Source organism: Phyllostomus hastatus, unplaced genomic scaffold, assembly GCF_019186645.2.
Source record: "Phyllostomus hastatus isolate PE091 unplaced genomic scaffold, TTU_PhHast_1.1 phas_scaffold_21, whole genome shotgun sequence".
NCBI lineage: Eukaryota > Metazoa > Chordata > Mammalia > Chiroptera > Phyllostomidae > Phyllostomus > Phyllostomus hastatus.
The window spans coordinates 17,610,519-17,629,931 of NW_025334017.1; the positions used below are offsets into that span (position 1 = coordinate 17,610,519).

A 19,413-nucleotide genomic window follows, 5' to 3' on the forward strand; every position below is an offset into this window, starting at 1 on the left:
TGGAGATGTGAAACAGGCTGATCCTACATCCACATGTGGTGAATAAAAATTTGGAAGGGATATCTCAGGAGCAAGGAGTCCCAGTCCAATACCAGGCCCTCCAGTCCAAGTTTCCAGTGCCAGGAAGATAAGTCCCCATAACTTCTGGCTGCAAAACCAGCAAGGATTGAGTTGGTAGAAGAAACTGCTGGAACCCCAAGCAGTTTCTCTTAAAGAACCACACATGGATGTACTCAGACTCACTCCCTCTGAGCTCCAGCACTGAAGTAGCAGCTTGAAGGGCACCAGTGGCATACAGGGAGGAAGTGAAGTGTCCCCCAGCTCTCATCAAGGTGAAAGCTGGGGGACAGCTTTCTCCCAGACAGAAAGGTGGACAGAGGCTATTGCCCCTTTTCTGACCCCTCCCTCCAAAGAGCCACAGAAGTGAAAGATAGGTGCCATATCTGAGACTCCATCAATGTGGCTAACACTGTTGCCCTACCCTGGAGATCTCCTGAGTTCATTCCACCCAACTTATGGGCACACCCAAGCTGTCAACAGTGACTTTTCCATATGAATGGCTGGTCTTGGCTCATGCTTCACAACTTCCTAAATCCTTGAAAATAAGCAACAACCAGCCTCAGTGAGCTCCCAGGCCCAGTACCTCTTGCTAAATGGCCCCAGGCTCAGCACTAGCAGCAGCCAGCCTAGATTCACAGCTTGGCTTTGCCTGAGAATCTCTAAGCCCAGCACAACTAGCAGCCATCTCAGATAGCTTTATAGCTCAGGCAGAGTGGCCCTGCGCAGAACACAGGTGGGGATTGATCTTGGCCTGTATCACCCAGGAAACCCCAGAGCCTGCACATGCAGTGGACAACTACAGGCCATATCAAAGCACCATCACCCTTCCCCTGCATAGCTAATCCTCCACGGATGGTGAAGGTTGGTGTTCAGTGGTCACAGTCCATCCTTGCAGCTGACTGGTCTGGGTAAATCCCTCCCATTGACCTGCCAACAGCAATCAAGTCTCAACTACAAGAAGAGGGTATACTCAGCCCACACAAAAGGCACATCTCATGTACCCAGCTTGGGTGATAGAAAGGCTGTGCCACTGGACCCTACAGGGCACCTACTACATTAGACCATGCTACCAAGACAGGGAGTGATAGCAGTTCTACCTTAAAACAAATATATAGAGGCTGCCAAAGTGAGGAGCCAAAGAAACATGGTCCAAATGAAAGAACAGATCAAAACTCCAGAAAAAGAATTAAATAAAATGGAGATAAATGATCTATCAGATGCAGAATTCGAAACACTGGTTATAAGAATGTCCAAGTGAGGACCTCAACAGCATAAAAAAGATCCAGTCAGAAACAAAGGATACACTAAGTAAAATAAAGAACAATTCACAGGAAAACAACAGTAGAATGAATGAAGATGAGAATCAAATTAATGATTTGGAACATAAGGAAGCAAAACACAACCAATCAGAACAACAAGAAGAAAAAAAAAGAGGATATTGTAAGAAGCCTCAGGGATAACCTCAAGCATTCCAATATAGGGGTGCCAGAAGGAGAAGAGAAAGTGCAAGAAATTGGAAATCTATTTGAAAAAATAATGAAAGAAAACTTCCCTGATTGGGTGAAGGAAATAGACATGCAAGTTCAGGAAGCACAGAGAATCTATCATTTTGATTTCTCTTTGTTTTCTTATAGGGAACCGATCATCATGGCAATGGCGAATGTAGCCCAGCACTGAATCAGAAAACCGATCGGGTGCGAGGTGGCACACAGGACCCAGGCGTGCAGATCGGCTTTCCCATTGGGAACCAGGCTGGTATTGTACTTAGGCTGCTTTAAGGCTCACTTTTGCTAAAACTCCCTCACCCTGGGTTGAAACTGCAGATGTTAAATGTATATCTATGAAGCAACCCCCTGAAGTCTGCGCTAAGCCGTCCCAAGGATGGAATGTAACCAGATCAATCCCTTTTATCATTCCCTTGCATTTGCAACATTTTTTCCTAGTTAGCTGTAAGAAGTAATTACTTGAAGTAAACCTAAGTATAATGAATGAGAACCTTCTTTGATGTAATGCTACAGGAAAGCAATAAAAGCTTGTCCAGGAAAGGGTCGAGGCGCTCTCTCTCAGAGAGAGAAGCCGTGCCATCCCTTTTTCTCTACAGGATTTCTGCAGTCTGTGTGAATTTGTTTGTCTCATCCACAACACATGGACCCCACAGGCTGCAGTCCGCATCATTTTCTAATCAATAAGTACAGGTCCTAATATTTTAAAATAATTAAAATACAGAAAGAAATTATTGACTCAGAATATCATGAGGAAGAGAATTCACTGTCAGTTTTACAGAATATTTTAAGAGAAATTAAGCTTTCTCTGTGCCATAGACATAATAATTAAATATAACTTGGTCTGGTACATATGCTTAAGTGAAAAATCAACTTTAGTGTAATTAATACCTTAACCACTGAGTGATTAACTTCTTTTATTAATATTTCTTGCATCTAAGTAAACATTCCTGTTTGTTCTCACAACTAACAGAGGTAGGTAGTCCCCTAACAAACTTCAATACCTCTTTCTTTGTTTGTTCAATGAACAGGCTACCGAACAACTAATCCCACTCTAAATTTGACACCAGGGATTTCTGAACAAATGAAATTTTATGCCAATGAATAAATCCATATGTTTGTACCCATGTAGACTACCACCCACAACAGCACTTATTTGTGGGCCTTTGCTCAGCCTTCCTTCTCAGAGTCACCTCTCAGCACTAGACAAAAGTCTGGGCACACCCTTTCCCCGGGAATTTCTCTGACAGTGGAACAGGAAGTTGAGTTGCTGCCAGAATATATTTTGCCCTTTGGAAAAAAAGAAAAAGAAAGGAGGAGGTACTGGAAATGTAACCTTTACCTTGAACAATAATGACTTTTCCCAGGGGTCATCTCAGCACGATTCAAAGGATGCCACATCCCACCTCACCAAAAGACTTAATGTAAAATGCCAGAGGGGCTTTTAAATGCTTCATAAAAAAGTAAATCCAAATTGTTTTATCATTCTCATATATTGTTGGACCCCACTTCCTTAGCATAGAATTAGTTGCTGTCTTGCACAATGAAAGATATAATTATTGCAGCACTATAGGGTTTTTCTCCCTAGAGAATAAAATAGCAACTTCTCACTTTGACTGAGTCACCTACTTGAACTTTCTCATGGAAAGAAGAGCTAACAACACTGAGTTCTTTACATGCTTATCTAATTTACTCTCACAACTACGTGGTTTGGCAAGTATCTCCATTTTATAGATGAGAAAATTAAGGTTCAGAGAGTTCTAGCAATCTGCTCAGTGTCTGCTGGCTGGCAAATGATAAAACTGACCTTACCCTCTGCCCAACCCTGACAACTCATAAACTATAACTTGTAAACCACAATAAATCCTTGCTCAGTAAAAGACTCATTTTGTTTCCTGATGGGAGCTGGATTCATCCATTTTCCTTGTCATTTAAACATGTACTTTCTTCTTTCAAACTATTCCTCACTTGCATCCAAGTTTTTGAAGAAAAGTAAAGACAAGCAGATATCAGAGAATGCATTGTCCTTCCAATCTCTCACTTCGTATCCCCCAACACAGAGGGCATTTGTCCCTAGAAAGTCAACCCATTGTAATAAAGAAAAAACTGAAACAGCGTAGGGATTGGACTTTTGAAGGCACCGATATGCTGTATGTGACTTGAAATCTCAAAACAATCACTCATTAGCAGACAGTACATCCACCTGCGGGGCTGAAAGAAGTACCATAAGCTGACATATACACACATCAATTCTTGCTTTCCCTGTGACAGCAGACTTCTCTCTCTGTTTTTAAATTCTCATTCTACTAGTTTTAAGAAAGGCTTCTTTTCTCTCATGCATTTCTCCTCCCCCACTGTACCCCAGATAGTCATAAGAATTCTAAATTGAGTCTCATTCTCTGAGGAAGACTTAGAATGCTCAGTTTTTGAAGACCACACCTGAAGAAGGCACTGTCAGAATGAGATTCCATCCCCGGTTTGTAGGATACAAGAGCCAGAACATCTTAAGGCTAGATATTTTCATATTTTAATTACAAAGTATGGGAGTAATACTCATCTAAACATCCAAAAGCTCAACCTTTCCTTAATTCCACTATCAAGTTTGATACAACCGAAGCTACTTCATCAAATGAATTTATGACAGATAGATGAATGAAAAGAAGGTCGGTGGTGGGGAGAGGAGAGTGGGGGCGAGAAATGGAGACAACTGTATTTGAACAATAGTTAAAAATATATTTAAATATATATATAAATAAATTATGCTCCACAAGCAAAACTTATAACACCAAGAATAAAATTCCCTTCCCAGTAATACTACATAGCACCCCTCAAGAAAGAAATTTGTCCAGAGATTATTTTCAATCCTCAACCAAGGATGTATTTATTGATTCTAGAGAGAAAGGAAGGAAGAGAGTGAAAGAAAGAAACATCGATGTGAAAGGAAAACATCGGTTGTCTTCCATACCTGCCCAGATGAAGGCAGAACTCACAACCTAGGTCCGTGCCTTTACCAGGGATTAAACTTGCAAACTTTTGGTATACGGGACAACACTCCAGCCATCTGAGCCATATCAGACAGGGCTGTCCAGAGACTTCTTAAGTACCCCCTTCCACAATCTATTTTTTTTCATTCTTAAAGAAATATGTTAGCAACATCATAAAGACATGTCAACGCTTACCTTTCTGTATGTAAATAACAAACTGTTTGTTAAAAATTATTTTCTTCCATTCAGCTGTTGAGACTCTTGCTGGGACTTGAGTATCTCCCCGGAGGGCACTCTGTCTGCACTGCTCTGCTCCAGAAGCCTCTCCCTTCACCTTCAGTCAAACATTAATCATTGACTGGTTTTATTGATTTTCAGGAACCATCAGATGTCATAAAAGGTATTATTACATTCACTCCAGGAAAGAAATGGATTTGTACCAAAAGAAGTTAATACACAACTAATACATCTCAAAACAGGTTTCTGATTTTTTTAGTGCAGATAAGAAAATTAGAAGACAAGGAGAAGTTAAAGTGTAAAAACTTTGTTTATTCAACTGTCTTTGGAGTATGAGTTCCATGATCTCAGAGAGAGTTTCATCCGTATTCTGCAGCACCACCCCAGCACTTAGTGGTGTTGGCACAGAAAACTCAATTGACTAATATTTGAGTAGATTCTCTTTCAAATACAGAGCACAGGATGCTGTGTCTGAGCAATGACACACTTCACTGATAATCAGCCACAGGAGACATAGGAAATGACTCAGAAGGCACCACCAAAGACACACTCTGCAGCTGCTGCTGAGATCCTAGGGTTCCCTTATAAGTCGCCAAGAAGCAGTCAGAGTAGCCTTTACCTAAGACTCAAACCAAGTCCTTTCTGGAGGAGAAACTGGTCCATGACATGACCACAGTCTGTTCTGCAAGCCAGGCTCAGGTCAGAACAGAAGTTGCTCTCAGCAAACCACCCCCCACCCCCACCCATTAGAGACCTTCTGATGACAACTGATGCTCATTCGAACACAAATCAGCTCTCATCTCTTGCCTCCTGCTATGTGCTGGTTTGCAGCACAGGTTGTTGTCTGACCTGGTCAATCATGTAAAGTGATTTCCCAATCCCGGTAACATTGGTGTACTAGCACCCAGGACCATCCCCTACTTTACATCACATAAGTCTTTGGCACCTGCCAAGCTGTGCAGGGATCCATTCCATCTTGCAACCACCCAAGACATGCCCTATGTAAGTTTCCCTTTATAAACTCTATGAATTACCAGACTGGACAGCCTCTTTCTTCACTCTTTCCCAGGCTTCTGCTCACAGGGACAGACTTTCAGTCTCAGGACGTTTCCCTGGCTCTGTGTGTACTAACAGCCTTCTCATAATTCTAAGAATGAATGTACCTAAAAGCAAGTTATTTTTTCCCCACTCAAAATGAGATTTCCAATTAAGCAATAAAAGCCAATAGCTCCAGATTTCTTAAGTCAAGGCCTCTTTTAGACTGGTTTCTGATTTGCACCCCTCAATCACTTTGGGAATCCACACTGAAGATGAGAATCAATGTTATTTTTGTATCAAATGCATCACTCTTTATCAGTGTTTCTGTTGACCTTCTGATATTTATTTCTGGGTTTCTCCTCAGCTGTTGTATGTTTTCCATTTGTCTACAGGTATGCATCAAGCAGAATGAAAGCACAAGAGCACAGCCCCCTGTCTAGACAGCCTTCCTCCTTCCCAGGCCCCTGAGAAGACTTCGTGATTGCTCTGAGCCTCATTTCTCTTGGGGATCCTGAGAGTGAAACCATTTATCACATGCCAGCGGTTAACATACTTGGTGGACCAGCAGATCCAGGAAGGATCTTTATTCCTGTGTCTTACTGCCAACATAACTATGTTTAGGGAAATGAAGTCAGCAAGGCTAAGCAGTTCTCAAATTCTTAACATCTCTGCCTTCCCATTTGCTGAATAAAATGATCTTGTTCTATAAAATCAAATAGCTTCCACCTATGTGTTTCACATTCTGGAATCATTGACAAGCATCTCACAGCATTGCTCTAAAACACAGGTGGCAAACACAAGGCCCGCGGGCAGAATCCAGCCCTCCGCCTTGTTTAATCCAGCCTGGCACCTTGTTTCTAACCGGCAGCATTGCCACGCTCTTGCTTAACAGTTAAGGAGTAGTTACATTTGTACAGTCTAAAATTACATTCGGCCCTTGGAAGGCAACTGTGAGGCTGATGTGACCCCCAGTGAAAATGAGTTTGACACCCCTGCTCTAAAATGAGTTTTCTTCTTGTTTGGAAACTTTTTAATGTGTATGTTAAAAGTGCTTTTAAATCAATAAAGTTTTTAAGTGTATATATGTATCACTTTTAGGCATTGTTTTTCAGCAATATTGTACAACTATGTTTATGGCATATTGGAAAACTGGTTTAAAAATATGTTTTTTCATTTAACCTTTACAACATGTTCATGAAGTAGAGTCCATATTACAGAAAGAAAACAGAGGCACAAAGATGTATGCCTTGTTCTGCCTGAGTCATACAGCCTGTGATTACAGAATCAGGACTCGACCCTTGGTCTGTCTGATTGAAAGCCCCATTTACCAATCACAGCTATAGAATCTGCCCGATTATTTCCCTTCCAGCTCCATGTAAGTAATAAAAAATCCACAGGAAGAAATCCCTCTGAGTGAGCCCATTCCAGATGGGAGATGGCCAAGTTCCTAAAATGAACTTTCAAGTTACAGAATCAGATTGATTAACTCTAAAAAGGCCAAAGCCAATTATCAAAGAAATTGACATATGATCATATCTTTAAATAATAAAGGCTTTTCCTGTGCTCTCCAGGATAACGAGTTAGCAAGCTTCTGAGAGCTGTGTTTCATCATTTATATATTCTTCCAGATTAAATCCAAAGATTAAGAGCATGCACTGCATTTGAAGAATCCATTTTAATGGTAGTTCTATAGTTTAATACCGACACAGTAATAATAGGAATAATAAGAAAATTTAATTGATAAAAATTACTGGTTCCTTTTATCCGAGCAAAAGAGAGAAAAATTTATATCATGGAATCAAGTGAACAATTGAAAGAATTTGGGCAAATATTTCTGACAGCTTCATGGTGTTAAAGACATTTTAGCACTTTTGTCTAAGTAATGTTTTAACCATTCTTCCAACATTAGCCCCAGAAAAATCTTTAAGTAATGTTTAATTTATGGGCAATGTTAGTTAGCGAAAAATAAAGTTTGGATAGTCTTCCAGGAAAAAAAAAAAGCTTTATGGAAACGTGGAATTATTCTTAAAATTCAAAGTATGTTAAATTTCTCATATTTTTATTCTTTAAAACTCTAAGCTAATAGAATCCACAAATGCTAAAGTTTTCATTTCTATGTATTTGCATATTTGTGTGCTACATATCATGTATTTTAGAACATTTATCATGAGTCTATCAACACTCAAACTTCACCTAACAGAAGTGTGTAATATTTTTAATAACATTTAATATCTGTCTTGATCGTGTTAAGTTAATACTGGCAGAAACTATGTCTTCTATTGGCACTCAGTAAATACTTTTTAGAACTGAATTATTTTCAGTTACAGGTATTTGATTCATTAATTCCAAATAGTCAGAATTACATTCAGGCTCAACAAAAGCTGATAGGAACCCAAACAGGTGAATGATCTTGCACCTCCTCAAACCAATATTTTACATCTTTTGTTTCATATTTATTTAGTGGAATGTGGTGAAACTAATTTTGTGTTAGTGAACATTTTAGGCTGAAGCAGAATTTTCCGTAATATTCTGGACAATTTCAGTGTCTAGAATACTGTCCATTTTCTGATAAATTTAAGCAAAACACCTCCTACTTTTATGTAGCTCTTATACTTGTCTCTGGTTTTGTGTGAGATTTGTGTTTTCATGTTGCTGTTATTTTGGGGGAGTTGGGTGTAACTTTCCAAACCAGGATTCTTTAAAGGATTGTTAAATGATTTAAGACTTAGGAAACAAAATAAATCGCTAGAACCATACAAAATGCTGTTGCAAAATCTTAGCTGACAGCCACCTAAAAATATTCAAAAAAGATATTTAGAGCTTAATAAAGGTGTTCTCCCTCTACCATCTATTTAAACAAAAGTGGATCCAGTTTACACTTAGTTATTTCAGGAATATTTTAACTCTATTTACAGATGGTTGCTCCAAGTACCTGCCCAGTAGGCAAGATCCTTAATCTGGCTCTAGTTATTCATGTAATGAAATTGCCAGAGAATCCTATGAATGTAATGGTTAGTATATATCCACATCATCAGCCATATATTACACAAATGACTTCCAGAGCTTTCTAAACCTGGAGAGTTTATGAAACCTGGGCCTTACACTATGAGATCCTGGTTCAGTAGGTCTGGGATGCATCCCAGGAATCAACATTTTTAAAGCAATTTGGGTTCCTGAACCAGATAATCACATGGACCCTTCTGTAAGAAACACTAACTTAGGGGTTCTGTGCTTTATCTACCAATAAATATTCTTTAGAAGGGCCTGTACTTGAGTTTAATTTTGCCCCAACACTGGGGGCTCGGCTCTGCGGGAATGTCTCAGACCACGGTGCAGCGGGTGTGGTGTTTGTTGCACACGCTCACTGTGTTTGGATGCGCACTGGAAATGGCAGGCACACACAGGCTGATTTCCCTCACACACTTTATCACAGCCTGCTGAAGTTTTTATTTGACCTCAGATTTCCCTTAAATTTCAAGAAATTACAATAATCTTGTTGGTTTTTCTGAGACCTAGCCCTATCCCTTTTAACAGATTTCATCAACGTGAGTCTTTGCTCATATTCAGTTTCCTGCTCAGACCGTTGCATCATCATCAGCTTCCACCTCCACTATCCCACTAAAGTTGCACCCGCCAGGGTGAGCAACAACCTGCTCACGATAATCAGAGACATTCTCCAGTCTACACTTTACCAGACCTCTCTTGACCTTTGACACTATCAGTAGCTCTCCCTGGATCTCCCTTTACCCTTGATTTCCTTTCCAATAACCTCTCATGGTTTTACTTTTATGTCCCTGCCAGTCCCCTCCTAGTCATATGTGTGGGCTCATCAGATGCCTTGTCATCTCCTCTAGGAAGGCTGGATCTGCTCCAATCTACAGGCCAAAGTCTCAAGTTTCTCTCTCCAGTCCAGATCTCTCCCTCAGTTTGGGGTCAAGTCTATTATATCCAACCACCTATTGCCATAGGTCTATCTACATGTCCCACTTGCACAACAAAATTAACACATCCAGAATTAACCTTAATGTCTTAATTCCTCCCAAATGGGTCATCCTGGGACACCACTACTCCATGTAAGCCCTGGCAGTCATCAAGCCTTAGCCAGAGAGTGTGCTGTGATTGAGTAGTAATTCCTATCATGGGTACAAATAGAAGACTAGCAATGTTTATGCTGGGATTCCCGCTCCTTGCCTAGGACATCTGAGACTTAGACATTAGGAGCTCAAAAAACATCAATTTCCCTTCTGCTTTCAAGTCTGTCACTAGACACCAAAACATTGGGATTGGCTTGAAAATGTTGTCATTAAGAAGTGTTTCCTGACCAAAAAATATAGTTCTTAAAAAAAAATAGTGATGAAACAACTGGCTATTCATGTGCAAAAGAATGAAATTAGACTCCTTATTGCATAGCACTCATAAAAGTTAATTCAAGATGGATCAAAGATCTCAATATGAGAGCTAAAACTATAAAACTCTCAGAAAAGAGGAGTAAAACTACATGATGGTGGACTTGGCAATGGTTGCTTAGCTATAACCTCAAAATGACAAATAGCAATAGACAAAAAACAAATTGGACTTCACCAAAATGAAGAACTTTTGTGCAATACATTAAAAAGATCATACACCATGATCAAGTAGCATTTATTCCTGGAATACAAGTTTGTTACAATATTTACAAATCAATTAATGTGATACACCTTATAAGCAAAATAAAGAAAAGAAATCATATCAACAGGTGCAGGGGAAAAAATTTCACAAAATCCAGCATCTATTTATGATAAAAACTCTCAGCAAAGTGGGAATAGAGAAAACAAACCTCAGAAATATAAAGGATATATACAACAAACACAGCTAACATATTCAATGGGAAAAAGCTAACAGTATTTTTTTTTAGTTCAGAAATAAGACAAAGTTGGCCACTTTTGCCACTTTTATTCTACATAGTATTGGAAGTCTTAGCCACAGCAATCAGACAAGAGAAAGAAATAAATGTCATCCAAATTGGAAAGGAAGAAGTAAAATGGTCATTACTTTCAGATGACATGGTACTATAGAGAGAAAACCCTAAGGAATCCATCAAAATCTGCTAGCACTAATAAATGAATTCAGGATACAAAATTAATATTAAGAAATTGGTTGCATTTTTATACACCAATGCTGAACTATCAGAAAGAGAAACTAAGAAAACAATCCCATTTCCAATGGCATCCAAAAAAAAAAAAAACAACCTAGGAATAAATTTAACCAAGAATGTAAAAGACTCATAAAATTATAAGACACTGAAGAAATTGAAGAAGATACAAATAAGTGGAAGTATATACTGTGCTAACAGATAGAAAGAATTAACATAACTAAAATGTCCATACTACCTAAAGCAACCTATAGATTCAATGAAATATCTATCAAAATGCCAATGAAATTTTCCACAGAACTAGAACAAAAAAAAATCCTAAAATTTATATTGAACCACAAAAGACCCCAAATAGCCACAGCAATCTTAAAAAAAAAGAACAAGATTGGAAGTATCACAGTACCTGATGTCAAACTATACTACAACACTATAGTAATCAAAACAGCATGGTACTGTCATAAAAATAGACACATAAATCAATGGAACAGAATAGAGAGCCCAGAAATAAACCCATGCTGATATGGCCCATTAATATATGACAAAAGAAGCAAGAATACACAATGGGATAAAAACTGTCTATTCAATAAATGATGTTGGGAAAACTGGACAGATACATGCAAAAAAAAAAAACTTAGACTATCTTTTTTCACCATATACGAGAATAAACTCAAAATGGATTAATGACTTAAATGTAATACTCAAAACCATAAAACTCCTAGAACAAAACAGGCAGTAAACTCTCTGACATTTCCCTTAGTAATATTTTTTCCAATATGTCTCCTTGGGCAAGGGAAACAAAAGAAAAAAAAAACAAATTGGACTATATCAGCTTAAAAAGTTTTTGCACAACAAAGGATCCCATCAATAAAATGAAAAGACAACCTACTGAATGGGAGAATATATTCACCAATGATACATCCAATAAGGAGTTAGTAACCAAAATTTATAAAGAACTCATACAACTCAATACAAAAAAACACAAACAATCCAATTTAAAAATGTGCAGAGAACCTGAATAGACACTTCTTCAAAGATGACATACAGATGGCTGAAAGACATATGAAAAAAATGCTCAACATTGCTAATTATCAGGGAAATGCAAATTAAAACCACACTGAGACATCACCTCACACCTGTTAGAATGGCTATCATCAATAAATCAACAAACAACAAGTGTTGGTGAGGATGTGGAGAATAAGGAACTCTCATACATTATTGGTGGAATTACAAATTGGTGCAGCCAGTAAACAGTATGGAGGTTCTCAAAAAATTAAAAATGAAACTATATTATGACCCAGAAATTTCACTTCTGGGTATACACTTGAAAAATTCCATAAATCCATAATTCAAAAAGATATATGCACTTACATGTTATTTATAACAGGCAAGATATGGAAGCAAGCTAAGTAATCATCAATAGACAAGTGGATAAAGAAGATGTGGTACTTATATCCAATGGAATATGATTTAGCCATTAAAAGAGTGAAATCTTATCATTTGCAACATGGATGAACCTAATAAGGGTATTATGCTAAATGAAATAAGTTAGAGAAAGACAAATACCATATGATTTCACTTATATGTAGAATATAAAGGACAAAATAAACAAACAAAACAGAAATAGGATCGTCAGTACTGAAAACAAACTGATAGTTGCCAGATGGGAGGGAAGTTGGGGGGCTGGGTGAAAAACAGGAAAGGGTTAAGAAGTACTAACTGGTAGTTAAAAGGATCATGGGGATGAAAAGTGTAGCATAGGGAATATTTTTTTTTAATATATTTTATTGATTATGCTATTACAGTTGCCCCATTTTCCCCCTTCACTCCCCTCCACCCTGCACACCCTCTCCCACCCACATTCCCCTCCTTTAGTTCATGTCCATGTGTCATACTTGTAAGTTCTTTAGCTTCTATATTTCCCATACTATTCTTACCCTCCCCCTGTCTATTTTCTACCTATCAATTACTCTTCTTATTCTCTATATATTTTCCCCCTTTCTCCTCCTCACACTCCCCTGTTGCTAGTCTTCCATGTGTTCTCCATTTCTGTGGTTCTGTTCCTGTTCTAGTTGTTTGCTTAGTTTGTTTTTGTTTTTGTTTTAGGTGTGGTTGTTAATGATTGTGAGTTTGCTGTCATTTTACTGTTCATATTTTTATCTTCTTTTTCTTAGGTAAGTCCCTTTAACATTTCATATAATAAGGGCTTGATGATGATGAACCCCTTTAATTTGACCTTATCTGAGAAGCACTTTATCTGCCCTTCCATTCTAAATGAAAGCTTTGCTGGATAGAGCCATCTTGAATGTAGGTCCTTGCCTTTCATGACTTGGAATACTTCTCTCCAGATCCTTCTTGCCTGTAAGGTCTCTTTTGAGAAATCAGCTGACAGTCTGATGGGAACTCCTTTGTAGGTAACTGTCTCCTTTTCTCTTGCTGCTTCTAGGATTCTCTCCTTCATTTTTACCTTGGCTAATGTAATTATGATGTGCCTTGGTGTGTTCCTTCTTGGGTCCAACTTCTTTGGGACTTTCTGAGCTTCCTGGACTTCCTTGAAGTCCATTTTCTTTGCCAAATTGGGGAAGTCCTCCTTTATTATTTGTTCAAATAAGTTTTCCACTTGTTGTTCTTCCTCTTCTCCTTCTGGTACCCCTATAATTTGGATGTTGGAATGTTTAAAGATGTCCTGCAGGTTCCTAAGCCTCTCCTCATTTTTTTGAATTCTCTTTTCTTCATTCTGTTCTGGTTGGTTGTTTATTTCTTCCTTCTGCTCCAAATTGTTGATTTGAGTTTGTTTCCTTCCCATCACCACTGGTTCCCCGTACATTTTCCTTTATTTCACTTAGTGTAGTCTTCATTTTTTTCATCTAATTTTCATCTAATTTCATCTAAATTCAACCAGTTCTGTGAGCATGCTGATTAACAGTATTTTGAACTGTGCATCTGATAAGTTGGCTATCTCTTCACCGCTTAGTTGTATTTTTTCTGGAGCATTGATCTGTTCTTTTATTTGGGGCATTTTTTTTCTCAGTGCACCTGTTACACAGTAAGGGACGGGGCCTTAGGTATTCACCAGGACAGGGTAACCCACGTTGCTGGGTTGTGATGCTGTGTGTGAGGAAGGGGTCCGAGAAGGAACAATGGCGCTTGCTCTGCTCTCTGCAGCTTTCAGTCACTTCCCCCACTTTTCACAAGCAAATTGGGCCTTTCTGGTGCTGATTCCCAGGTGGATGGGTTTTTATACATTCTAGGACCCTGTGGGTCTCTCCAACAAACTTTCCTGTGAGGCTGGGAGTTTCTCCCACTGCTGCCTCAACCCCCACCGGTGTTTTCATTCAGTGCTTTGAGGCTTTATTTCCCTGTGCTGGGGCCCTGGGTTGTGCAGTCCATTCTGCTTCCCAGTTGTTTCTCCCAGTTCATCTGCACACGAATGTGGGACTGCCTGCTCTGCCAGCCACCTTGCACACCCCACTCCACAGTCCACAGCCTCACTGGGTCCACCAGCCACTGCTTTGCCACAGATCTTCTCTGCCCAGCTGCATGTCTCCACCCCTCCTACCGGTCTGGATGAATGTGTCTTCTTTAACTCCTTGGTTGTCAGACTTCCATACAGTTCAATATTCTGTCAGTTATGGTTGTTTTTTATTTTTAAATTTGTTGTTGTCCTTCTTTTGGTTGTGTGAGGAGGCACAGTGTGTCTACCTATGCCTCCATCTTGGCCAGAAGTCCAGCATAGGGAATATTATATTAACTATGCATGCCATAGGTGCAAGATGGGTACTAGAATTACCAGGGGGTGGGTCACTTTAAAAATTATATAAGTGTCTAACTACTGTACTGTATACCTGAAACTAATGTAAAATAATATTAAATATGAACTATCATTGAAAAATAAAATAAAATGAGTTTTGTGCTGTCCGAATAAAAAAGACGAAAAGACAGTACACAGATATTGTAAATCACCTATCAGAGACTTGTGTCTAGAATATATAAAGAAATCCTACAGTTCCATAATAAATAGACAAATCCCAATGAAAAATGGATAAATGATCTGAACAGACATTTTTAAAATAAGGCATGCAAATAACTAACAAACATATAAAAAGATACTTAACATCATTAGGCATAAGCAAAATGCAAATCAAAATCATAGTAAGGTATGACTTCGCACCTATTAAGATATACCCACTAGGGTAGCCATAATAAAAAAGATAATAACAAGTATTGGAAAAGATATAGAGGAATCAGAATCCTTATACACTTCTGATGGGAATGTAAAGTGGTTCAGCCACTTTGGGAAACAGTCTGAAAGTTTCCTCAAAAACTAAAACATAGTTACTATTTGACCCAGCAATTTCACTTCTAAATATACACCCAAAAGACGTGAAAACATATTTCTACACAAAAACTAGTACGTGAATGTTCATGGCAGCATTATTCGTGGTAGACAAAAATGAAAAGAACCTAAATGTTCAACAAATGATGAATGAATAAAATGTGACATATTCGTATAATATAATACTAGTCAGCCATAAAAAGGAATGAAGTGCTGGAATGTGCTATAACACAAATGAACACTGAAAACATGAAGCAAGATAAAAGCCACACAGAAAAGACCAAATACTACATGATTCTATTCATATGAAACATCTAGAATAGGCAAGTTCATAGAGATAGGAAGTAGATTAATGGCTGCCTGGGGCCCAGGAATGTGGTTTGTGGGTGGTTGCTGAAGAATATGGGGTTTAATTGGGGGTGATGAAAAAAATGTTCTAAAATTGTTTGCAGTGATTGTTGCACAGCTCTGTGATTGTACTAAAAAACTAATTTACTTTAAATGCATAAATGTTATGGTATGTGAATTTCATCTCAACAAAGCGGTTACCAACAAAAAAGGAAGATGTATTTCCTACAACCAATCCCACCCTGATATGAACACACAAGACAGAAGCTAAACTTTTTCAGTCACTTCAATCCAGTCACTTCAGAACACATCATTTTTGTTCTATTAACATGGATGTTTCCAGGATTTTTGATCATTTGATTTCATTTAAATATGCTCATTTTTACTTATGATTTGATCTCCCTTTTATGTTTTACTTTTTACAATGTGAATTAGAACATTTCAGTACATGAAGATTATCTCTGCCCTGAGCAGAGAAGGAAGGAGAGAATAATGTGACCATAGCGCCCTTCAGTCCCCCACCTGTCTTTCAGCTCAGGACGTTCAACACTAGACAAACTCTTTCACCTCACTGCCCGCTCCAAAAGGAAGACTATTTTTCTACACGACGAAGCCTAGTAACCTGAGAGACGGGGGCCAAACTGTACTTCCTTAGGTCTTTCCACTCAGGATAACATTAAGCCTAGTGCCAATAACAATCTAGGAGAATTTCTAGAAAAGCCCTGTTATCTTAAGCCTGAATTTCCCCCTGGCTACATGAGAAAACATAGAAACTGAAATTTCACACCTGTGACCCACTCAGTTCCACTGCCTGCACCTGTCCTCAGGGGAGCCCACGGTGCTGAGGAGGGCGAAGGAGGGCCCGGCTTCCCAGTGAATGCTCACACACCACCAGCCAACCTGTAACAAGGCCTGGAGCAGGCCCAGCAAGGCAACCTCAGTTAAATTAATGGGGTCCCATTTACCCCACCTGCCCTTGGTTTGAACCTGATTTGACTGACCCCTGTCTCAGAAAGGCAGATCCCAGAGGGACTCTTTTGGGGGGTTTTGTTTAGGGGAAGGGGATTACTTCCTGATCTTCCCAATTCCGCTCCCTAAGCATGAGTTAAACAAGGAGAATTTCTAGAACCAGGATTATATGCAAACGAATTTACATGACAGGTGGGTTTACCTTCTCTGAATTACCACTATATAAAAGAAAACCAATAAATTAACAACACAGGACTTGACTAAAAGTTAACCGAAATCCACTACTCTTTTCAATCCCCTGCAAGAGTTTTCTGAATACAGATAATAAATTTGTAGCATCAGAGCTCTCAACCTGGTTGCACGAATCAAAGGGATTATGATTTGATTTGTCTTTGGTGAAACCTGACAACATTTTTAAAGTTCTCCTTGCAGCCAGCAGCTGAGGTTGAGAACCTCCAGGTTAACGTCGACCCTTTGCCAGGCACTCCCCATAGTAACTCATTTAATCTTCACAACAACTCTGTGATGTAGGTATTATTAGTATTATCTTACAGATAAGGAAATTGAGGAACAAAGAAGATAAAAATGGATTCTTCAAGGTTTGAATCTAGGCCTGAATACTTTTTAAAAAACAAAGCACTTCACAGTCCCCCTCAGCTGAGCTCCAGCAGGAGCATTCCGATCACGTCTCCTGCACCACTCTACTTACCCACAAGGAGCAGCGATCAGACAGGGCAGCCACAACATCAGTACTTCCACCCCAATAACATTCCCACCAGCCGTCCCTCCCATTCCACTTTTTCTGGCAGTTCCATCACTGGGAATCCTGTCCCAGCTGATAAACCTGCCCAGGGATCATTTCTATGAATAGAAAACACCAACCACTTGGTCGCAGGGACAAATCTCCTCTCCAGCTGATACCCTCTTAGATTTCCTCTGACCGCCTTCGTTATCAAGCAATAGTATCACTTGGCTGACGAAGATCCAGTCACTCTCCTTCAGCTGGCCTGGAGCAGCTAACGAGGAAGTGGTTAGCTGTACTGTAGTTCAACTCAGAGCTCATGAGGAAGTGGTTAGCTTTACTGTACCTCCACTCAGACAAGCTGACACTATCGACCAATCTTATTCAAAGTGTTGCAAATGACACCAAGGGCACCTTGCCCCCAGCAGTAACTGAATTATCCCTGACTCGGTGGGCTTTCTGAAATGTACCGTCCCCATGATGGAACATTCCATCTATTGCTGGGGTATTATGTGGTTCCCAGTACATCGATGATGAATTGTTGACATTTACTCTGGGATTTAACATTCATTGGTCTATTGGGACCTTGAACCTTGAACATTAATTTTTCTTCTGTCTTTGAAATACAGAGCTCTTTGGTTCTTTTCTCTTTTGGTCACAAAGCAAAGGAATGTAGGGACATTTACCAGGGAGCCCAGTCACTTCTCCCATCCTCATTTCAGATCCCTAGTAAATCACCTACTGTTCTTAGTAAATCACCTACTGTTCTTTAAGGCAGAGTGTTCAAAACCACAGACGTTGGAGACTGGAAAATTGGGACGGTGCTTTTCTTTGACTTCCATATGTCTCACCAACATAGATTTGGAAATCTTTGACCAGACCTTCAGCATTGCACCCCCTACTCTGTGCTCATATTTGCAATAGCCTAACCAAGGTGTGAAAAACAGATAGGATAGGAATCTTTGTTAGGGAGCTCTGAACTCTGTCAAAAAATTGATATTGAGATACTAAATTGAAGGTGGAAACTGGAGATCACAACATTTCCCATTAATTACTTTTTCTAAAGAGCCTTTCAATTCTACTCCACCTGCCCGAAGAGCACTTCCCCGTGTGTCTCCCGGTCACATTCAGACCAAAAACAAACAGCAATTGGCCTTCTGTGTCACAAGCCTATGCAACAAGGAAGCTGGTCACCCTATCTCATGTTATTAACAAGGTTACTAGAAAACTAAAATTAAAACCTGGTATCATTTACACACCAAGCCAAATACAAAGGAAGCCACAGAAACTTAAGCTCGAATCCTTGAGTAAATTTCTATTTAAAAAGCTAAAATATAGGAAACATCAGTGAGAAAGCTTGAGATAAGTCATCACACATCATAGTGAACACATCATTTCTCACCAAATAACTTCTGGCAGCATGATTTCTATTGGTAGCTGACTAGATAGTTGCCCTGACTTTGTAGCCCTGTAGCTATGTCTTCAGATTTTGTGGAGCCTACAACTCTCCCAAGCAGAAACCTTGCACAATTTTCAAATGTAGCCTATCTAATTGCTCCAGAAGATATTTTGCCACCTGCAATGTTCATCTGCTAGATTCAGGGATGGGCCCCAATCCTTGCCTAACTATTTTCTCTAATAATTCAACAGTCACCCTGATGATCTCTATTTAGTGAATGTGTATTTCGTGCCAGGCCCTGGGGAAAGTACTTGGCTTATGTTACCTCTAATGTGCACAAGTCTGAAAGGTAGGTGACAATCTCCAACTCCCATTTAAAATTGAGGAACTGAGGCCCAGAGGAGTCAAAGCTCTAGCTCAAGGTCACAAAGTTGGTCAGTTACAGAGCCAGCATTTGAACTCAGATATGCTGACTCGAGATCTGAGCCACTGTGTACACTGCTCCTGGTTTGTAGGGATGTCCTAGTCACAGCTCCTTCCCTGGACGCCATGGCCACACCCTTTCTCTGATCATTTGGCCTTGAGTAGCTTTACTGCCACCAACCAAAAGAGGCCATAATATACAACCAACTCTGTTTTACAGCAGTTTTTAAAAAACCTCTGGAGAATT

The 19,413-nt window shown here is 39.4% G+C and overlaps 1 protein-coding gene across 2 annotated transcripts in view; it reads right to left on the reverse strand.

Annotated features, from left to right (window-relative positions):
- Positions 1 to 17,592, reverse strand: part of CDH17 (cadherin 17) — an 80,567-nt gene extending 62,975 nt beyond the window's left edge. The window contains exon 1 of one of the 2 annotated variants that reach the window (XM_045861203.1): positions 17,485 to 17,592. The gene's annotated coding sequence lies outside the window, so the exon portion shown is untranslated. Of the gene's footprint in view, positions 1 to 4,741; positions 4,876 to 17,484 lie in introns of those variants that run through there. The other variant, XM_045861202.1, reaches the window with a different exon arrangement.
- Between the last annotated feature and the right edge of the window lie 1,821 nt (positions 17,593 to 19,413).